We start from the raw sequence: 19191 nt of genomic DNA on the forward strand, positions 1-19191 counted from the left end.
GGGAGAATGTAGCCATTCAATGATAGTCCTGTGTTTGTTGCTAAGGTGGGTATCTGGGATGGGGATTGGTTTCACAGATTAAAAAAATAGTATATAAGGTCTTTTTCTTAAGACTAATACTGTCCTCTTGTTATTACAGTCATCTGTTATTGTGATGTGGTCCTTCCTAGAACAAGTTGATTGATTGGTTTGTGATGTTCAAAAAGGTGTGCTGTTGTTAATAACAGCTGATCATTTTATAGTTTTTTGAGCCTAAGAATTGTAGTACTATTCTCAGGACAGTAGACAGATTTTCTTGAACCGATGACCTAATTATGATGGTGAGAACTTTAGTAAGTAAGTATGCAGAGGTTTTTAAAAAGGTGCGTGACATTTCAAAATGTAGACACGAATGGTTTAAAATGCAATGATTTACAATTGAACGGTTGACAGTTGAATCTGAGCCAGATCTCATATTGTGCTGATTTTACAGCCTTACATGGGAATAAGGGGAATGGGGGAGCTGGGGAGGTGTTCGGTTGACAGGTTGAGATTACCATGAGCCTGGCTGTTCTGATCTGGGCAGAGAGAATGCTGATAGTGTAGTGAGCTGATCTCTAGAGAGACTCACCTGAGAAGGGACCAGAGATGTGTGTGGCTGAATGAATTCAAATGCATTATGGGGAATGAGCCAGGGGACTGCTTTCTTCTAACTGAAAAGGCAGAAAGTCAGAAGCCACCCTAAAAGAGTTAACATCTACACAGTGGTGTTCAGGAAGGCAAGAATGGAACTATAAAGGCTTTCTCTGCATTGTTTGCACGTTGCCATGGCAATAGTTTCCAGCAGAAGTTACATGTTTTTTTTCAATTCCCCAAAGCAGCAAACAGCCTTCCCCTCTCCTTCTCATCCTCGCTTCATCCCTCCCTGTCTCTCTCCATCCTTAGTCCTTACCTCCCCCTTCTTTCCCTTCTCTCTCCGTCCCTTCTTTTGTTCTCACTTTCTTAACTCACTCCCCATTAACAACAGAAATATTCCAACTCCATGAGGTTGGTTTTAGGCAGAAAGTGAGTCAGACATACAGCCTTCTATCCGCGTTTCTGTTTTCCCCGTCTGTTTACACATTAAAGACCTAATTAGATAGAAGCTGTGGATGGAAGCAGGGTTGGGGCTTTCCCTTGTTGGTAGGACATAGAACATATTATAATGGTTGGTGTTGTGGTGATATGTTAATTGGATGGCTCCAGGCAAGTGCAGAGCAACAGTCCCTGACAATTAGAAAGAACAATGACTTTACTATGAAGGAGCCCAGTCTCTTAACCAGTGGAGGGATTAGCATGCACTGTCCGTCTGTGGAAGGTTCCCGTAGACCCCAGGAGAGATCTACAGTTGGAAACGCCTCCTGTCTCTTTAAAGCTAGGTTGCTGCCTCTCCACTGGCTTCTTTTACTGCCAAAGAAAGTGAAGTGAGGGGACAGTGAGAGATCTGGTTTAGTGGGGGTAGGGTGGGGGTGAACCCTGTCGCATGCAGACCTGGGCCATAGGATAGATCGCAGGAATGTTAGGAAGAAATCTTTGCCTGCTTAATGCACGTGGCCAGTGAATTGTGAAATGGGTCTCATTAGAGCCTTTCATATCCCGGCATGTGCCAAAGTGCTTTGCCGGCACAGCGCCATCACTTCACGTCCTACCCTGCTGCTGTTCGCTGCGGCCAAGAAGGGACAGAGGCTCTGTCTGTATTAAAGGCTCCAGTCCCATCACTCTCTGTGCACTGTTCATTGTGAGGCGCCTCTGGGCCTTTCAGTCTGGCCGGGGATGAGGCTCAACACATCCCCTAGGTGTTTGCAGTGAGGAAATAGGAAGGATTTGAGCATCACCGATAGGTTTGAGGCAGCCAGTGGGTGCTGACACCCAAAAGTTCCCTCTCTTTTCCCCGTGAAAGCTGTTTGTCGGCGCCCCTGCAAATATGCCCGGGTACTCACCTGACATGGAAGATGGGTAGTTCAGAACCAAATAAGTCATGAGGGACCTTTGTGTTATTGGATACTTTTTGCTTTTTCTCAGATTCGTATACTAGAGATTTTAGAATCCCTTTTTATCTGCCAAAGCATAGCTCCGTCAGGAACGCCAAGAGCTGCCATAGGCCGAGTACTAGCTACCTGTCAGGCACTCTGCATATCTCTTATTTGGGACATACGATGATCCTACAAGATAGTTGACGTAAAAGCATAGACATGGGAGCCAAATCAAACTGAGCCTTCTCACTTCTTAGATCCGTGACTTTGGGTGATTTACTTACTCTTTTGAACCTCACCTTTCTCATCTGCAGCATGGGAATAAATACAGTGCAGACTTATGAATTATACTTGAGGTAATGTGTGTAAAACTTTAAGCAGAATGTTTGCACATGAAAAACATTCAAGCCTTTGTTTGTGAAAATATGAACAGTGTTTTCATATAACAGTGTTATGAAATAGTCACAAGGCATGTGCCTCAGGCAGAACAAAATTAAAAATAATTAAGGGCTGATATTTAGTGAAAAAGGAAAAGTCATTTTTGAAGATGAGTTTCTGAATTTGAAATTGTGAAGTTTCTGATATTTTGGGTATAACTGACAGCTTGGAAAGCAGAAAAGATAGAATCATTGAAATAAATTTTTGTTGCATTTGTTCTGGATAGATGGTTTCCATCCATCCGTATTAGGGTATTTTTGGTTTGTTTTTGTGGGGTCAGTCTCTTGGGTTTTACATCAGTTATGATGCCTTAGATTGGAAATAAGAAAAAATAACACTAGCTAAGTTAAGAAAAAAAGAGAATTTATTGGCACACACAATTGAAAAGTACTGTGGTACATAGAGTTCAGGCATGGTTTGATCCAGATGCTAACCATGTCATAGGAGCCCCTGCTCTATTTTCTGTGTAATTCTTGTAGCTCAGCCTTCTTCCATGGACCATTTTCATCCTCAGACTGTTGTTTTGCATCCTCTAATTCATCCACCAAAGAAAGATTCACAAGTTTGTCCTACCATTTCCAAAGAGCATCCTAAAATCTAATCTAACTGGACTTTTAGGTTATATGCCAGTCACTGACTCATCACTGGCCTCAAGGGAATGGAACTGACAGTCAAATACATATCCAAATGGAATTCAGAAGTTATCAAGAGACAAGGGGAATTAGGTGCTGGAGAGATAATCACAGATAAATACCATAGGTCTAATGGTGGAGAGTGGGAAGGATGAGTTGTTATGCTTCACACAGTAACTTGCTACAAGGGTTACTTATGTTCATAATTCTCTGTAATCCTACACTGTGTATAGGTATTGAAGTTTTAATAACCACCTAAGGAGTTTTGTTCTTCCAGCAAATCATCTGGCTGTAGCCATCAATTTTTCAGAGGAACAACTTCATCTGCCTTCATGCTGTTTCTGCCTTGCCCCTTTCATCTCTTAGGAACACGTTTTTGTTTTTGAATGGGAGTTTACAAGCTTCTCTGGAAGTGTGGAAACAAAAACAAAAACAAAAGACTCCTCTTCAGGCAATCACAGTTCATTGGTAGAAGTTCTTTAAACCGCCTCAAACACCCATGTTCCTGGTCACCTGCACCAGCCAAGGGTGTGCTTCTATCCAGCTTTGATTTCATTTAATTGGTCACTACAAGGATTGCAGCAGTGACATAGTCCATGCTCAAACTCTCCGTTCTGCCTACCCAGAGATAGTAATCCGTAATATGGCACAGTGTCCTTTGCTCCTTAATATAAGGCAAGGTGGAAGAAATACTTACTGGGCTTTGGATACAAATATTTGTTAAGGTGATCCATTTAAAGACAGGACTGCTCACCGAGTTCAAGGACTGGGAATTATTATCTGTGGTCTTCACACTGTGTGTACTGTATTGTGCACACTATGGATACTTTACTTATACTTACATAGTGGCATGCTTGAATTGAGACTCTAAGCAAGTCCAAATGCTTCTCATAAGAGCTGTTGGAGAACAAAATGCTGGTAGAATAGGTAGTACCTAGAGATTTACAATAGTGAAGAAGACACCAATTTATTGACCACCTTTTATATAGTAGTAATGGTAGTGGGTTATTTTTCATGTTTTATCTCATTGTACCCTTGCAAAAACTACTATAGTAATAATAATAATAATAATAATAATAATAATAAAATACAAAAAATGACAATAATAGTTGACACTTGTTGGTCTATTGTTATGTGTAAGCACTGTTCTAAATGCTTTACCTTTGTAATGACATGGATCCACAAGCAAATAGGCATGTTTTTATTGTTTGTTTTTTGGTTTTTTTTAGACTTGAGGAAAGCAAAGTTTCAGTAGGCTCAGTTGACATATCCATGCCACAGAGCTGATGAATGACACAGCTGTTTTGAATGGTTGGTCAGCCCTGTGCTTTTTCTGTTCTGCTAGGCTGCCTCTCACATGAGTCTACTTCATATAAACAACAACGACAACAACAAGGACAACAACAAAACACCACTTTAACTTGGTTTCTTTTTTTTTTTTTAATTTTTTTTTTCAACGTTTATTTATTTTTGGGACAGAGAGAGACAGAGCATGAACGGGGGAGGGGCAGAGAGAGAGGGAGACACAGAATCGGAAACAGGCTCCAGGCTCTGAGCCATCAGCCCAGAGCCCGACGCGGGGCTCGAACTCCCGGACCGCGAGATCGTGACCTGGCTGAAGTCGGACGCTTAACCGACTGCACCACCCAGGCGCCCCTAAACTTGGTTTCTTTAAGTGTAAAGCAATCAAAACACCAGGAGCTGTAACTCTCTCCATTAAACCTCACTTGTTTTTGAATTTTTTTTCTGTGTTCTTAGCTTTGCCAGTCTGTTGTAGTAGTTTTTCAGGCTCTAGTTTGGTTGAGGGCAGCTGCTAAGGCACAACTCTGGATAGTTGAACGGTATCAACCATTTGAGATCACGTCAGGTAAACTACACGAGTGGTTTTAGGTGGCCTTATTGTTTGTCTTCTGTTGGGCAGAATGAAGAAGCATTTACTACCCCCCCAGGGTCCCTGGCAACTTTGAGTATCTCAGCAGATACTAGTGGTTGGTAGGCCTTCTTCCTGAGGACAGTAGGACACAAGCATCACATGCTTAGCTGCATACAGCTCTACTACGTATTTCTTGTCTCATTGTAACCATCAAAAGACACCCTCCTCTGTAGATAGAAAGGGGTGATTGGGTCCTTTCCTTATAGTCCCTAAGACTATTCTCTCTGACCACCATGGTATGCTTGAGAAGCCAAAGGGGAGATAGCTCTGGGACACTGTTTTTGCTGCCTTTCCCAAGAAGCAATTAAACAAAATTGCTGTCCTCAGCATATCCAGGCATTGGGCCAGTTCGGAGGCAATGCCCCAAACACTTCCCTTACTCATTCACTGTATCACACGTTCTTTTGCTTATGACACACACAATGCAAGAGCACAGAAAGCGAGCACGCACACAGCAATTATAGGCTCTACGGACACAAACACTTGCTCATGCGTGCATGTGCGTGCGTGCGTGCACACACACACACACATGCATACACATAATCCCCACCAGTTTATCTTAGTGTTCTGAATTCCCACATGACTTCTGAAGGGCCTCTTAGAGCCTTGTGCTATTCATCTTTCTCTGTGATTCAAGATAGAGAAAGAATGCACACAGGGCAATAGATTGTGGATTCAGGGCCTGGTTTGACATCTGAGAATTATTCTCCTCATTGCCTACTGTATATTTGACCCAATATCCTCTGTTTAAAGAATATGAAGTGACTGTAATATCAGTTGCGGCTTCTTATCCCCAAATCTAATGCTTTTAGGAACAAACAGAAGAGGCTTTGGTGCTTTTCGCTTTTTTATGATATCTGAACAATTGCTTCCTGTCCCTGGGGGCTGACAAGACAGAGTGGTTCTTGCTTCTTGTTGTCTCCAGAATATGCCCCTTTCCTACCCTAACTCAGGCTTTTAGTACTTATCAGGCCCGGATAACTATAATCATGCCCTGATTTGCCCTTCTCCTCCCCATCCACCTTTATCACCAGTTATTTATTTTCCAAAGGCATTGCTGTTCTCCTGGTAGCAAACCCTCACTTGGAAAATAAATGCCAGACCCTGAAGTCTGGCACTGCTCCAGAAGGCCTCTCTCTCAGCTCTTTTTCTCTCAACTTTAGTATGTATTTCTAACCATATTGTTGCCATTTCCTATACACTGCTTTGTATGGGCAATTGTTCTATGTACCTATTTGTTTCCTGACCTGGGGTGAAGGCTCCCTGAGGTCAGCTCCTTGACTGGCACTTCTGTGTCCTCCTCTCCATGCCTAACACAGAGGAGATACCCAATCTATCTTCATAGCAGGAAAAACAAAACAAAAAAAAAAGTTTGGCTTCATAAGCTTCCAACTCCCAATCTTAAACAAAACAAAACATTGCTTTGTTTTTCATTATTTTTTTTCATTATTTTTCCTAATAGATGACCTCATAGACTCTACTTGGGGCTAGTCAACCTTCTCTACTAGGGGCACCAACCTAGCAGCATGCCGTCTTTGCAACAAGACGAACTCTGCTTTGCTGAGTATCCTGTAGGATTCCTTGAGAGAGCTGCTATTCATTTTTTTTTTTTAAACCAGGCTCTGAGCCATCAGCCCAGAGCCCGACGCGGGGCTCGAACTCACGGACCGCGAGATCGTGACCTGGCTGAAGTCGGACGCTTAACCGACTGCGCCACCCAGGCGCCCCGAGAGCTGCTATTCAAAGAGCAGTAATTCAGACCCCTAGGTTTCCTGTTGCTGTTTGTTTAGCAGGGATATGGAACTCCATAGTCAAAGCAACATGCTTCTGTGGGCAAAGGCATGCTTGTCTTCTTCACAAGCTTCCCTACTTCTGTTGTTCCATAGCACTGACATGATAGATGGATTTCCCAAGGGGCACATTCATGTGTACATGATGTTTCTTTTTCCAACTTCTTGTTCTGTGACAGTTATAAGAGTGTAACGAAGTTGCAGCTATTAATGTTTTAAATCTGCCTGTGTTTGCCTATTATTCAGATATGTAGCATTGATTTCTGAAGCTAATCCACAAAATGGGAAGGTATCATGATGAAGTTTGCAAAAACAAATAGGGGAAACAAGCAAAATGTAGTGAATTTAGCACAAAAGCAGATAGGATTTACATTTTCTTTAATGTTTATTTATTTTTGAGAGAGAGAGAGAGAGAGAGAGAGAGAGAGACAGAGCGTGAATGGGGGAGGGGCAGAGAGAGAGGGAGACAGAATCCAAAGCAGGCTCCAGGCTCTGAGTTGTCAGCACTGAGCCTGACGTGGGGCTCGAACTGACAAACCTCAAGATCATGACCTGAGCTGAAGTCGGCCGCTTACCCTACAGAGTCACCCAGGCACGCAGCAAATTTATATGATTTAAAAAGTTGAACTTTTTTTTCTTTGTCATTTCATAGGGTCAAATGCCCCTCCCCCCTTTTTTAAAGGTGAATGACTATGATATATATGGCATTATTTTTCTTCTAATGTTATTTCTTGGCAAAATAAGTTATGTTTATGATGTGTGACCTCCATGTCTGTCATTAACTTCAATAGCTCAATAGTAGCCTATTGACACTACAGTAAGATATAAACACTAGAGTCCTGGGAAAAACTTTGAACAGGTGCTTGTAGGTAAAATAGAAAATGTCAGTCCATATCACCATAGCATTTTGATAATGGCTTTTTCCCACTGTCGAATGCCATTGTCAAAGAAAGGTAACATTCTGATGCTGCTGCTCCTACTTTCTGGCTATTGGACGCTAAGCAGGTTACCTCCCCTCTCTGAGCCTTCTGAATCTATAAAATGAAGAGTTTTGATTTAGATGCTCTGTAGTGTTTTAGCTCTCTCTTTCTGAAGTCTAAGACATTTCACGGAACTATTTGCAGGTAACAGGACTATATTTGCCAGACAGAGTGGGAATGCATTTTTCTTGTTCCCCTTCTCGGATATTCCCGATGGCTAATTTCCTTTCTGCACATCTTACCCTCCTCTGCCTTTTTTTTCCATCATGCTTGTCAAATGTATTTCTTTCCTCTCCTATCTATGTCTAGCCCAGTCGTCCACGTTAGAGTTGGCTTTGTGTGTGTGTGTGGCTATTCCGCAGGGTAAGCACTTCATTTCAGACTTGCTTCCACTAATTAACTACGAAATTAAGTAGGTGAATTCATTGATTCAGCACTTGGTTTGATGTTTATATTAACTCATTAAAAGGGAAGCCCTGGATGTGGCCAGAGGCTTGACGGGAATCTTTCCCTCCCCCTGAAATCTCCTTTGACTTCCCACACTAGATAGCTATCTCGCTGTTTCTCAGAAGTATTCATGCATCTGGGGAACCGCCAAATGACTGATACTGCAGTGGGCAGAATTCCATTCTGTGTGACTTTGTGTTTATAGAAACAATCATTGCTTGTTCTTCTTGCCCTTGCCCTGCTTACTGGCCACTGCTTCAGTTCTACTTTTCATATACCTGGCGAGTACTCTTTGGATGCTTACTGAGACTTTAGTGATATCTATTCCATGCCAGATGCCCCCATGGACACTGCCCACCTGGCCCCAAGCCCCTGAGGAAAGTAGACCTCCACAGGGGCTGAAATCCTCACCTCCTTTCCATCAGAAAGGACTTATATAAGAAACTGTAATAGGGTTCCACACCTCGCATCAGAGCCATCTGCTGGTTTTCAGGAAAAGTATTGACTTGAAATCTATTTTCATGTTTGTTTCCAGGAATCACATTTTGTTTCATTCTTTTTTTCTCTATACATAGTAACCGCCAGTGAATGATAGGTATGGTGACCATTTGTCACAGAATTGTGCTTACCTACTTTTTTTTTTTTTAATTTTTTTTTTCAACGTTTATTTATTTTTGGGACAGAGAGAGACAGAGCATGAACGGGCGAGGGGCAGAGAGAGAGGGAGACACAGAATCGGAAGCAGGCTCCAGGCTCTGAGCCATCAGCCCAGAGCCCGACACGGGGCTCGAACTCACGGACCGTGAGATCGTGACCTGGTTGAAGTCGGACGCTTAACCGACTGCGCCACCCAGGAGCCCCACTTACCTACTTTTTTGACATTTTTTTCCCATTTATATAGGGATTCATGTCTTTTTTCAAATCTCTGTAAATAGTATCTAGCTAATAATATATGTTGTATGATAAAATAGAGTGGAACATGGTTTGTAATAGAGTAGCATCCGTTGTAAGAGAGGCTTTTCTTGGAGCCCATCCAGGCAGTTCAGTTACTTGTCTAAAGTAATTGGATTAAAAGAAAAATGTACTAAATTTATGTTTCTGATTTTCTATACCTTCTGTTCCTTGCACCCCTGGTAAAAGTCCTGAACTAAGTGTCATTGTCTCTAGACAGTTCATTTATTTGTTCCATGTGCAGCGTGTGCTGATTGATAGCATAAATTGACCTTATCTTCCCATTGCTACATTGGTAGTAGCCTCTGGTGATCTCCCCCAGCACTGCATACACACCTCTGCCATGGCACTTATCGCAGCCTTTAGTAATTACATGATTATTAAATATCTTCCCCACAGCATTCAGAGCTTTTCCTTTTTTTGTTTTTTTAAGTTTATTTATTTATTAATTTATAGACAGCAGGGAGCAGGCAGAGAGAAAGGGAGAGAGAGAATCCCAAGCAGCTCTGAACTGTCAGCATAAACCTTGATGCGGGGCTTGATCCCATGAACCATGAGATCATGACCTGAGCTAAAACCCAAGAGTGAGACATTCAACTGGCTGAGCCACCCAGGTGCCCGCAGATCTTTTTCTATGTAGGAATCCAGTCTCATTCTTCTTTGTCTTCCTCTTTGATATATAGTGGGTACTCAGTCAGTGTTGAAAGAAAATAAATGGTATAGTGAACACTTAAACCTTGGAATTTGTTAATATCAAGATTTAATCTCTCTGATTACAGTGCAATATGAATTTGAGTAAATTTTCTTTTGTAAATTTCATTATCGTAGTATTTAGAATTACTATGTCAAATAGTACTACTAAATTCATTTCATACATTTGTGTTTTAAGACACTACTTTGAGTTTTAAAACATATCTATACATTGTTTTAAAATATTATTGAATGAATATAAATCCAAGAATTAGTTTTAATAAATGAGTTGTTAATCTTTAGTTACTTAAGAATTTCTTTTTCCAAATAGTTAGCTCTTCATTTTATAGTACAACCATTTTATATTTGTAACTTTATTCTGAAAGAAAAAGACAGACAAAAAGAAGAAGCCTAAGGTCATATCGTCTTCTCTTATATGGACCAAATTGAATGGATAATTGTTAAGTCCCTTTTAACTTGTCATAGAATAAACAAACATGACAGTTTTCCCTAATATATTTCATTTAAATTTAAAAATTTTCTAACTTAATATTTGAAATTTTTATGTGTGTATATATGCATACATGTGTACACATATGCATATATACACACATAAATGCATATACATATATGCATATTCAAAATGTATACATTTTATACACACATAAGCAATTATACATGTATATTTCTTGGCAGATAATAACTCAGAAGTCTGGATTCTACTTGCAGTGTTTTCCTGTATAACACATTGCAATGTAACAGCGTTATACTGTCATTAAAAATACAAATAGTTAGCACTGCTAGGAATTTACCCAACGGATACAGGAGTACTGATGCATAGGGGCACTTGTACCCCAATGTTTATAGCAGCACTCTCAACAATAGCCAAATTATGGAAAGAGCCTAAATGTCCATCAACTGATGAATGGATAAAGAAATTGTGGTTTATATACACAATGGAGTAGTACGTGGCAATGAGAAAGAACGAAATATGGCCCTTTGTAGCAACGTGGATGGAACTGGAGAGTGTGATGCTAAGTGAAATAAGCCATACAGAGAAAGACAGGTACCATATGGTTTCACTCTTATGTGGATCCTGAGAAACTTAACAGAAACCCATGGGGGAGGGGAAGGCAAAAAAAAAAAAAAAAAAAAAAAAAGAGGTTAGAGTGGAAGAGAGCCAAAGCATAAGAGACTCTTAAAAACTGAGAACTAACTGAGGGTTGATGGGGGGTGGGAGGGAGGAGAGGGTGGGTGATGGGTATTGAGGAGGGCACCTTTTGGGATGAGCGCTGGGTGTTGTTTGGAAACCAATTTGACAATAAACTTCATATATTGAAAAAAAATACAAATAGAGTGGCTCCTGGGTGGCTCAGTTGGTTGAGGGTCCGACTTCAGCTCAGGCATCGGGCTTGCTGCTCTCAGTGCATAGCCTGCTTTGGATCCTCTGTATCCCCCTCTCTCTCTGCACCTCCCCAACTCACACTATCTCAAAAATTTTTTAAAAAGTAAAAAAAAAAAAAATACAAATAATGTGGGAGATAATAGAGTAATGAAAGGTTATTTCACATTTGTACAAGAATGACACATTTTTCATTATAAAGGGAATCTACTTATAGCTGGAATTAAGTGTGATAGAATCATTGCTCATTCTATAATTTATAATCAAAGACATGATTTCAAAACAACATTGCTTAGGGCACCTGGGTGGCTGTTTGTTAAGCGTCAGACTCTTGATTTCTTCTCAGGTCATGATCTCAGGGTTCATGAGTTCGAGCCCCACGTCCAGCTCCCCACTGACAGCACAGAGCCTGCCTGAGATTTTCTGTCTCCCTCTCTCTCTGCCCCTCCCCTGCTCTTTCTCTTTCTCAAAAGTAAGTAAATAAACTTTTAAAGAAGGTTAAACGCTTTGCATTCCTTTAAAATATCATTCCTTTAAAATCCAGATACTATTGTTTTAACTGTTTCTAGCAGAGATATAGCCCAACTAAACAGTTGAAAGTAAAAAGAAAAAAATGTGTTAAAGAAATCTTCACATTGCTGTCCATTTGAGAATGTACTTTCTGCTAAATTTCAGCTCCTAATATCTTTCTGCAGTTGCATGAGAATAATTGATTAAAATAAACATTGGGTACCTTGGATAGTTTTGATACAATTGTGTAATTGTGGACTCAAGAGATACGTGTGTACATTCCACAAAGTAAGATATATGTCTAAGAGTGGGAAAGCTAGTATATACAGATTATCAATTTTTAGTCAAGGAGTTTGAATTTTCACATATACAACCCCTTTTAAAAGATATATTATCATTCAGGAATCTTTTTTCCCCCCTTTGAAGCAGTAATTCATTCGGTGTCTTTGCAGTGACAGAAAAAGAGAATGAATCATAGGTTTACACTCTGTTCATGCAGTCTGAATAATTTAATTAATGCTTTTATAATAAGACTTGCTTTCCTCCAGGATGATTTTTGTTTGAGACTTTGAAGCAAATGAAGATGTTTCATTGAAATTAAGATTTCCACTAGCAACAATTTTATTCTTTCTTTCCTTTTGTTTTTCTTTTAAACAATGTTGATTTATTTAGAGCCCATGTGAGTAGGGGAGGGGCAGAGAGAGAGCGGGAGAGAGAGAGAATCCCAAGCAAGCTCCATGCTGTCAGTGCAGAGCCTGACACTTGGGCTTGATCTCAGAACCTTAGGATCGTGACCTGAACTGAAATCAAGCATTGGCCCCTTAACTGATTGAGCCACCCGGGCACCCATGTTTTTTTTCCTTATTTTTAATGCACTAAGAGTTGAATAGACCCAGGATCAACTGTTCTTTCTCTTTGGGTCTTACACACCTTACAAAGACAATAAAAGCTAACGGATTTTTCTCCTCCTCCCTCAATGCACACAATTTTTCAGTTATTTCAAGGAGAATCACTTCTGTGGATCTTCGCTAAAGGAAAGCTGTTTCCTTTTTTAAAATTTTTATGTATTTGAGAGAGAGCGAGCAAGCGAGGACATGGCAGAGTGAGAAGGAAAGAGAGAGAATCCCATGCAGGCTCTGTGTTGTCAGCACAGGACCCAGTGTGGGGCTCGATCCCATGAATCAAATTGTAAGATCATGACCTGAGCCAAAATCAAGAGTCAGATGCTCAACCAACTGAGCTATCCAGGCACCCCAAGGAGAGCTATTTCTTGAAGTGGATTTACCTGCATCATGTGTAAGGTCAGAACTCATAGCCACCCTCTTATATATTTATCACAGGCTTAAGTGTTTGAGTCAGACATAGATGGATATACCAAGGAAGGTTTGGGTCTATTATGTTCCCAGATGTTCATTTTATTTTGTTTCAAGAGTGTATAGGACTGGATTCATAGTATTACACACTTGGTGGATGAATTTTATTGTTGCTATTTCTGGGGTTTGTTTTGTTTTGTTTTGTTTTGTTAGGTTACTGGTGGGAAAAAGCTAACTATAAGGCTATAAGGCTGGTTCTTGTGGAAATCTCAAAATATTTTTTCATTATTCATTCCATCTTTTCATGTAATTTCCACCTAATGAAAACCTTCAGCTTTCTGGAACTCCTGAGTGTATCTGTGTTTAGTTTATGTTCAGTTTGGAGAATGCCTATTGTAATGGACTGATGATATATATCTGGAGAATGCCTATTGCCTATTGTAATATGCGAGAATGGATTGATGTGTCATGCTAAGGTTTTTAATGACATTTTTATAGCACTGAACTTCACTTAGAACCTTTAAGGATGGGACTTAATGCTAGACTGATTGGAATTATATTAATAAATGAGTGAGTTGGGAAATAAAGCAAGTGGTCTGCATACTATGGTTCATTCCTAGTTTGTCACGTCATATGATGTGATACGATAAAATGCTGTCATATGATTCCCTAAGTCTGGGATGCAGTTCTGAACGGAGCCATTGATCTCCACCAAGATGTCCATGTGTGTGTCACCCGTGAAAGAGTCCTTCCTTATGAGATCCTCATGTCCCCTCACCCATATTGACAAATGGCGATCTACATTCAGGATTGATGGGAGTGGAGAATGAGAGGTTTCAGGTTGAGCAGAAATATTGTTTTAGTAATTTTTTGTGGCAGGGCAGCCCAAGCTCATACTCACTGAGGCAGCTTCAGCTTGAGCCAGGATGTGAGCACATTTGATGTAGTCCAGTTCAGAGCAAGTTCTTAAATGCCTGCTATGCTATGCTAGCCACTACCAGTATATGTTAGGTATGAAATCCTCTCTGTTACATAGAGCTGTAAAGTTAGTAAGGGAAGAAATTCAACTTGCATTCCCGACCTTTTGTGCTCTGTAACTTAGGAAAAATCCTTTAACCCTTCAGAAGCTCCCTCTCTTCGTCTGTGAAATGCAGCTGCTCCCACATTCAGTGTTGTTGAAAAGATGGAAACAGATGGCAAAGCAGAGGACACTACATAATTTTTATCTATGAGAGGTTTGGGGTTTACAGGCTGCTGGAAAGGAAAGGGTCCCTTGGCGACTGGTTCTGCAATAGCAAGTTAGTTGCTTTTCCTTGGGTAAGATATATATCTGGGTTGCACAGGGGCTAGGCGTGTTGATAAAAATTATTTTGAGACCTAAAGTGCATCTATCCCTTTAGAGTATAGAAGTCTCTTATGGTTTTTAAAACGATACTCAAATTGAGGGTTTCAGACTCTGTGGCAACACCTGGCTTGCAGTGGGTGCTCCAAAGTCATTATGCTGAGTTTTTTCCCCAGTAGCCAACTTACTGAGGAAACAAAAACAGAAAGAAAAAAAAGTATTAGAGCTAGCTTACCCAGATTGTTTGTGTACACTACTGTGATCAAAATCACCTGATACGCATGGTAACTTTCAACTTCGTTCTGCCTATAAACAGTCAATGATCTTGTTAGTTGCAGCTGTAGACCCAGTGGTAGCGGAAATCTTTGTTTATTGAGTTTCCAGCTTCCAATCAACTGTGCAAAGAGCAACTGTGTGAAAATAAAAGTCAATCGCCACCCTCTCCTCTCTTCGCCTCTGCCTTATTGTAAGAAGGATTCACGTTCTTAGATTGGTTGAAAAAGTAGACCTTCTATAAATAAAATAGAACAGAATCTTTCTCCGTTTTTTTTTTAAACAGTCATGGGCTGAATTGTGTTCTCCAAAATTCATATTTTGAGGTCCTAACCGTAACCTCTCAAAATGTGACTGAATTTGGAGATTATGTCTCTAAAGAGGTAATTAAATTAAAATGAAGTCTTGGAGCAGCTGGGTGGCTCAGTTGGTTGAGCGTCCAACTGCAGCTCAGATCATGATGTCATGGTTCGTGGGTTTGAGGCCCACATTGGGCCTTGCACTGACAGCACGGAGTCTGCTTCAGATTTTCTGTCTCACTCTCTCTTGGTCCTTCCCCTGCTTGTGTTCTCGCGCTCTCTCTCAAAAATAAAATAAACACTAAAATAATACAGATGAAGTCTTTATGGTGGGTCCTAATTCCAAACAACTGGTGGACTTGTAAGAAGAAATTTGGACACAGACATGCATGCACACAGAGGAAAGATTGTAAGATGACAGTGAGAAGGTGACTATCTCCCAGCTAAGGAGAGAGGCCCCAAAGAAGCCAAACCTGTGACACCTTGATCTTGGACTTCTAGCCTGCAGAACTGTGAGAAAATTCATTTCTGTTGTTTAAGGCACCGGTCCTGTGGTATTTTGTTATGGGAGCCCTAGCAAAGGGATACAATGACTGCGCAGTGTTTCCTTAACTGGATTGTAGAGCTATCAATACCATAACAGAAGAAATGACCTGATTTATGTACCCGTCTAATGGAATGCCTCCTCATCACCTCCAGCAAGCATGGACCATCAGCTTGGCTGTCCAACCAGAATGGTAAGGTGGAGGGCACAAGAGTTGCTCTTTCTGGAGAATCATTGGACTTGCCCTAGAAACCCACATGTGGACTAGTTTCATATGTCGTGGGTAATATAACCTCCTTCCATTCTGGACTTCTTTTAGAAGATACAGATGCTAGGAAGGAATTCTAAGTTCTAAAAGGGAATGTATTAGCCAGATGTTTCAGGATCTGCCTCAAATATAAGGACTACCACAGACCCCCATTTGATCTCCTGAAACTTGTTATTCAGGAATGTTTTACTCCGGGAATGGTGCAGGGATGAGACATTTGCATCCTTTGTAGTATACAAACCCAAGGCTATTTAGCAATAGCCTATTCAGTATACGTACAACTTTGCTATTTACAGACATGGCTCATTTTATTGCACTTCACTTTATTGTACTTCACAGATAATTAAATTTTGCGTTTTTTTTTTTTTTTAACACATTGAAAGTTCAAGACTTCCGTGGAGGAAGTAACTGCAGATGCGGTGGAAATAGCATGAGAAATTTAGAATTAGAAGTGTAGCCTGAAGATGGGACTGAATTGCTGCCATCTCATGATAAAATTGGAATGGATGAGGGGTCGCTTCTTAGGAGTGAGCAAAGAAAGTGGTTCCTTGAGATGGGATCTACTCCTGGGGCAGATGCTGTGAAGATTGTTGAAATGACAACAAAGGATTTGGAATATTACATAAACTTAGTTGATTAGGCAGCAGCAGGGTTTGAGAGGATTGACTCTGATTTTGAAAAGGTTCTACTGTGGGTGAAATGCTATCAAACAGCATCACATCATACAGAGACAGCATTCATGAAAGGAAGAGTCCATTAATGCAGCAAACTTCACTCTTGTCTTATTTTAAGTAATTGCCACGGCCACTCCAGCCTTCGGCACCCACCACTGTGACCGGTCAGCAACCACCGGCATCAGGCAAGACCATCCACCAGCAAAAAGATAATGACTTTCTGAGAGCTCAGATGATGGTTAGCATTTTTAGCAATAAAGTATCCTTTTAATTAAGGTCTGTGCATTGCCTGTTAGACATGATACTACTGCACATGTAGTTCTCATATGCAGTGGGAAACCAAAAAAAAAAAAATCATTTGGCTTGCTTTCCTGTGATATTTCCTTTATTGGTGTGGTTTTCAGTTGAACCCATAATAACTGAGGTATGGGCGTATTGTGTAATATTTAGTGAAACAGGTCTCAGGTTAAATAAAAGAGAAAGAAATGCTGGGATTTTGTTAGTTCGATTTTGTCATTGTTGCGGAGTAGTGTTGATAATCAGTTTGGGTTGGTATGGTGGGATATGTCAGAGCAAGTTCGAAGGTAGACTTTGAATTTAGACATCATCATGTGTTATCACTTCGAACTCCTTTAGCACTCTATTTCTTAAATGCTGCTTTCTCACCATAAGTAGAGATAATAACAAATAGGTATAATAATAGTCATTGTAAATAGGGATGAGAGTCATACCCACCTCATTCTGTTATCATTAAGTGAAAAAAAAAAAATGCACCTAGCAGATTATCTGGCACATAGTAAGAAATCAATAAATGTTAACTACTGTTATTCCTTATGGTATTCACTTTCAACACATTCTTTGTGGTGGAATACTTATTTAGGCTACACATATATTTAAATTTTATTAACGTCTATTTAGTATTGAGAGACAGAGCAGGAGCATGGGAGGGGCAGAGAGAGGGGGAGACACAGAATCCAAAGCAGGCTCTAGGTTCTGAGCTGTCAGCCCAGAGCCCAACGTGGGGGGCTCGAACCCACAAACGGCGAGATCATGACCTGAGCAGAGGCTTAACTGACTGAGCCACCCACGCGCCCCGAGGCTAAACCGACATTTAATGTTGACTTGACTGCTGGGTATCACTGCTATTACCTTTCATTATGAGAAATATCACGTTTCTAGCATGAGGAGTACGGCTGGGATGAGACTCTGAAAACTCTCTAAGATAGCAACATCAGCTGTAGATTTTAAATAAATTCACAGTAATCCTGTTTGAGGCCTATAAGCTAAAGTTCTATCTAAAACACAGAGCCTTTAAGTATCAATATTAGCTTCATCCTTCAGAAGGTGAAAGCTGAAAAGAACAGAATTCAAAACAGCTTTAAAAAGGGTTGAAAACAACAGGGCTTGGTGAAGTAAGATACTTATGTGATTCTACCTAGAGCCCCTGGACTGGTGGTTCTCAAACCTGACTGTGCCTCACGATCTCCTGAGGAAATATGAAGTTGTCTATATCCCGGAGCTTCACCTGCTGATTCACACTCTCCAGGGATGGGTTCTCCGTATGAGCATGTTTCCTTTTGGATCAGTCCATGAGTGATCCTGAAGAACATACATACAGCCTGTGGTGTGATCATCGTTCTATATAGATTCTCCATATGGGTCCCAAAATGTCATGTGTGAAAAGCCGTATTTTGAAACCTATTTTATTTTCTTACTGATCTTGGCAATGCCACAGTTTGATGTTACATAAATACTAATCCGGTCTCTGAAAATGATCGGGTTTTCCTAAAGAAGGCTTATTTATGCTTTTAATATTTCCCCATCTTCTTTTAAATGTATAATGCTGTTCAGAATGATACAATTTCATGATGACTTTTAGAGCTCTGTATGAAATCATAAAAGTCATAAACCATACACAACATTTCTTTAATATAAACTCAGAACCACAAAACAATTTTCTTTGTGCTCAAATTAGGAAGCATGATGGTTTTTTCCAGGTTTTCTTAAATAGAAAGTCTGTGATGCAACATGAATCATGACCCTCTTGTATCTCACTTTGAAGTGTCTTTAGCTGCAATAGTTAATGGTATTCATTTCCTATTATAAAAAGGCAGGTACTAGGTGATTTGATAAGTCACCAACCAAGTAGAAAGCACTGTTTGTGTTTAAAGACCTCAGCACCCAGTAATATGGGGCTGAGTATAAAATATTCCTCTCTCTCCCACAAAGGTATTCTTGCTCTTTCCTGTACTCTATGGAAATTTGGTGATACAAGGGTGCAGATCCTTGCTTACTAGGATGCCCCCTGCCGTTCTCTTGAAGGTTTGAATCTCTCTTCTTTTTATTGGCTTGCTGTCCACACACAATTTCATCTCCAGATGGAATAGGAGCAGGGGAAGCAATGGAGGTTTGAAGTAGGAAGTTTATGAAACAGAAATCCAGTGATTATAGAAAATTAAATATGTTCCCGGAGATGGCAGGGAGTCTATCACACTTTCTAGTATTTAAACCTAATGTTATTTTCACTCAACTTCATTCTGTATTTCCCTACTTTCTTTTCAGTGTACAGTTCTACTCCCATTTGAAGCAAACTTAATACTTGAACATATTATACTTAAAGTACCATGATTAGTTTTGCACAAAAGAGCCCCTACAAGGTCCTGTTAAGCACTTCATTTAAATACAATAGCTTCATATAAAACGTATTTGCCCTC

General features: G+C 40.3%; 1 protein-coding gene across 11 annotated transcripts in view; it reads left to right on the forward strand.

Moving 5' to 3' along the window:
- Window positions 1-19191, forward strand: part of LRRC4C (leucine rich repeat containing 4C) — a 1211302-nt gene that overhangs the window by 1054629 nt on the left and 137482 nt on the right. The window lies entirely within an intron of this gene.

Source organism: Herpailurus yagouaroundi, unplaced genomic scaffold (genome assembly GCF_014898765.1).
Source record: "Herpailurus yagouaroundi ecotype Mexico unplaced genomic scaffold, PumYag 187, whole genome shotgun sequence".
In the NCBI taxonomy this organism is placed as follows: Eukaryota; Metazoa; Chordata; class Mammalia; order Carnivora; family Felidae; genus Herpailurus; species Herpailurus yagouaroundi.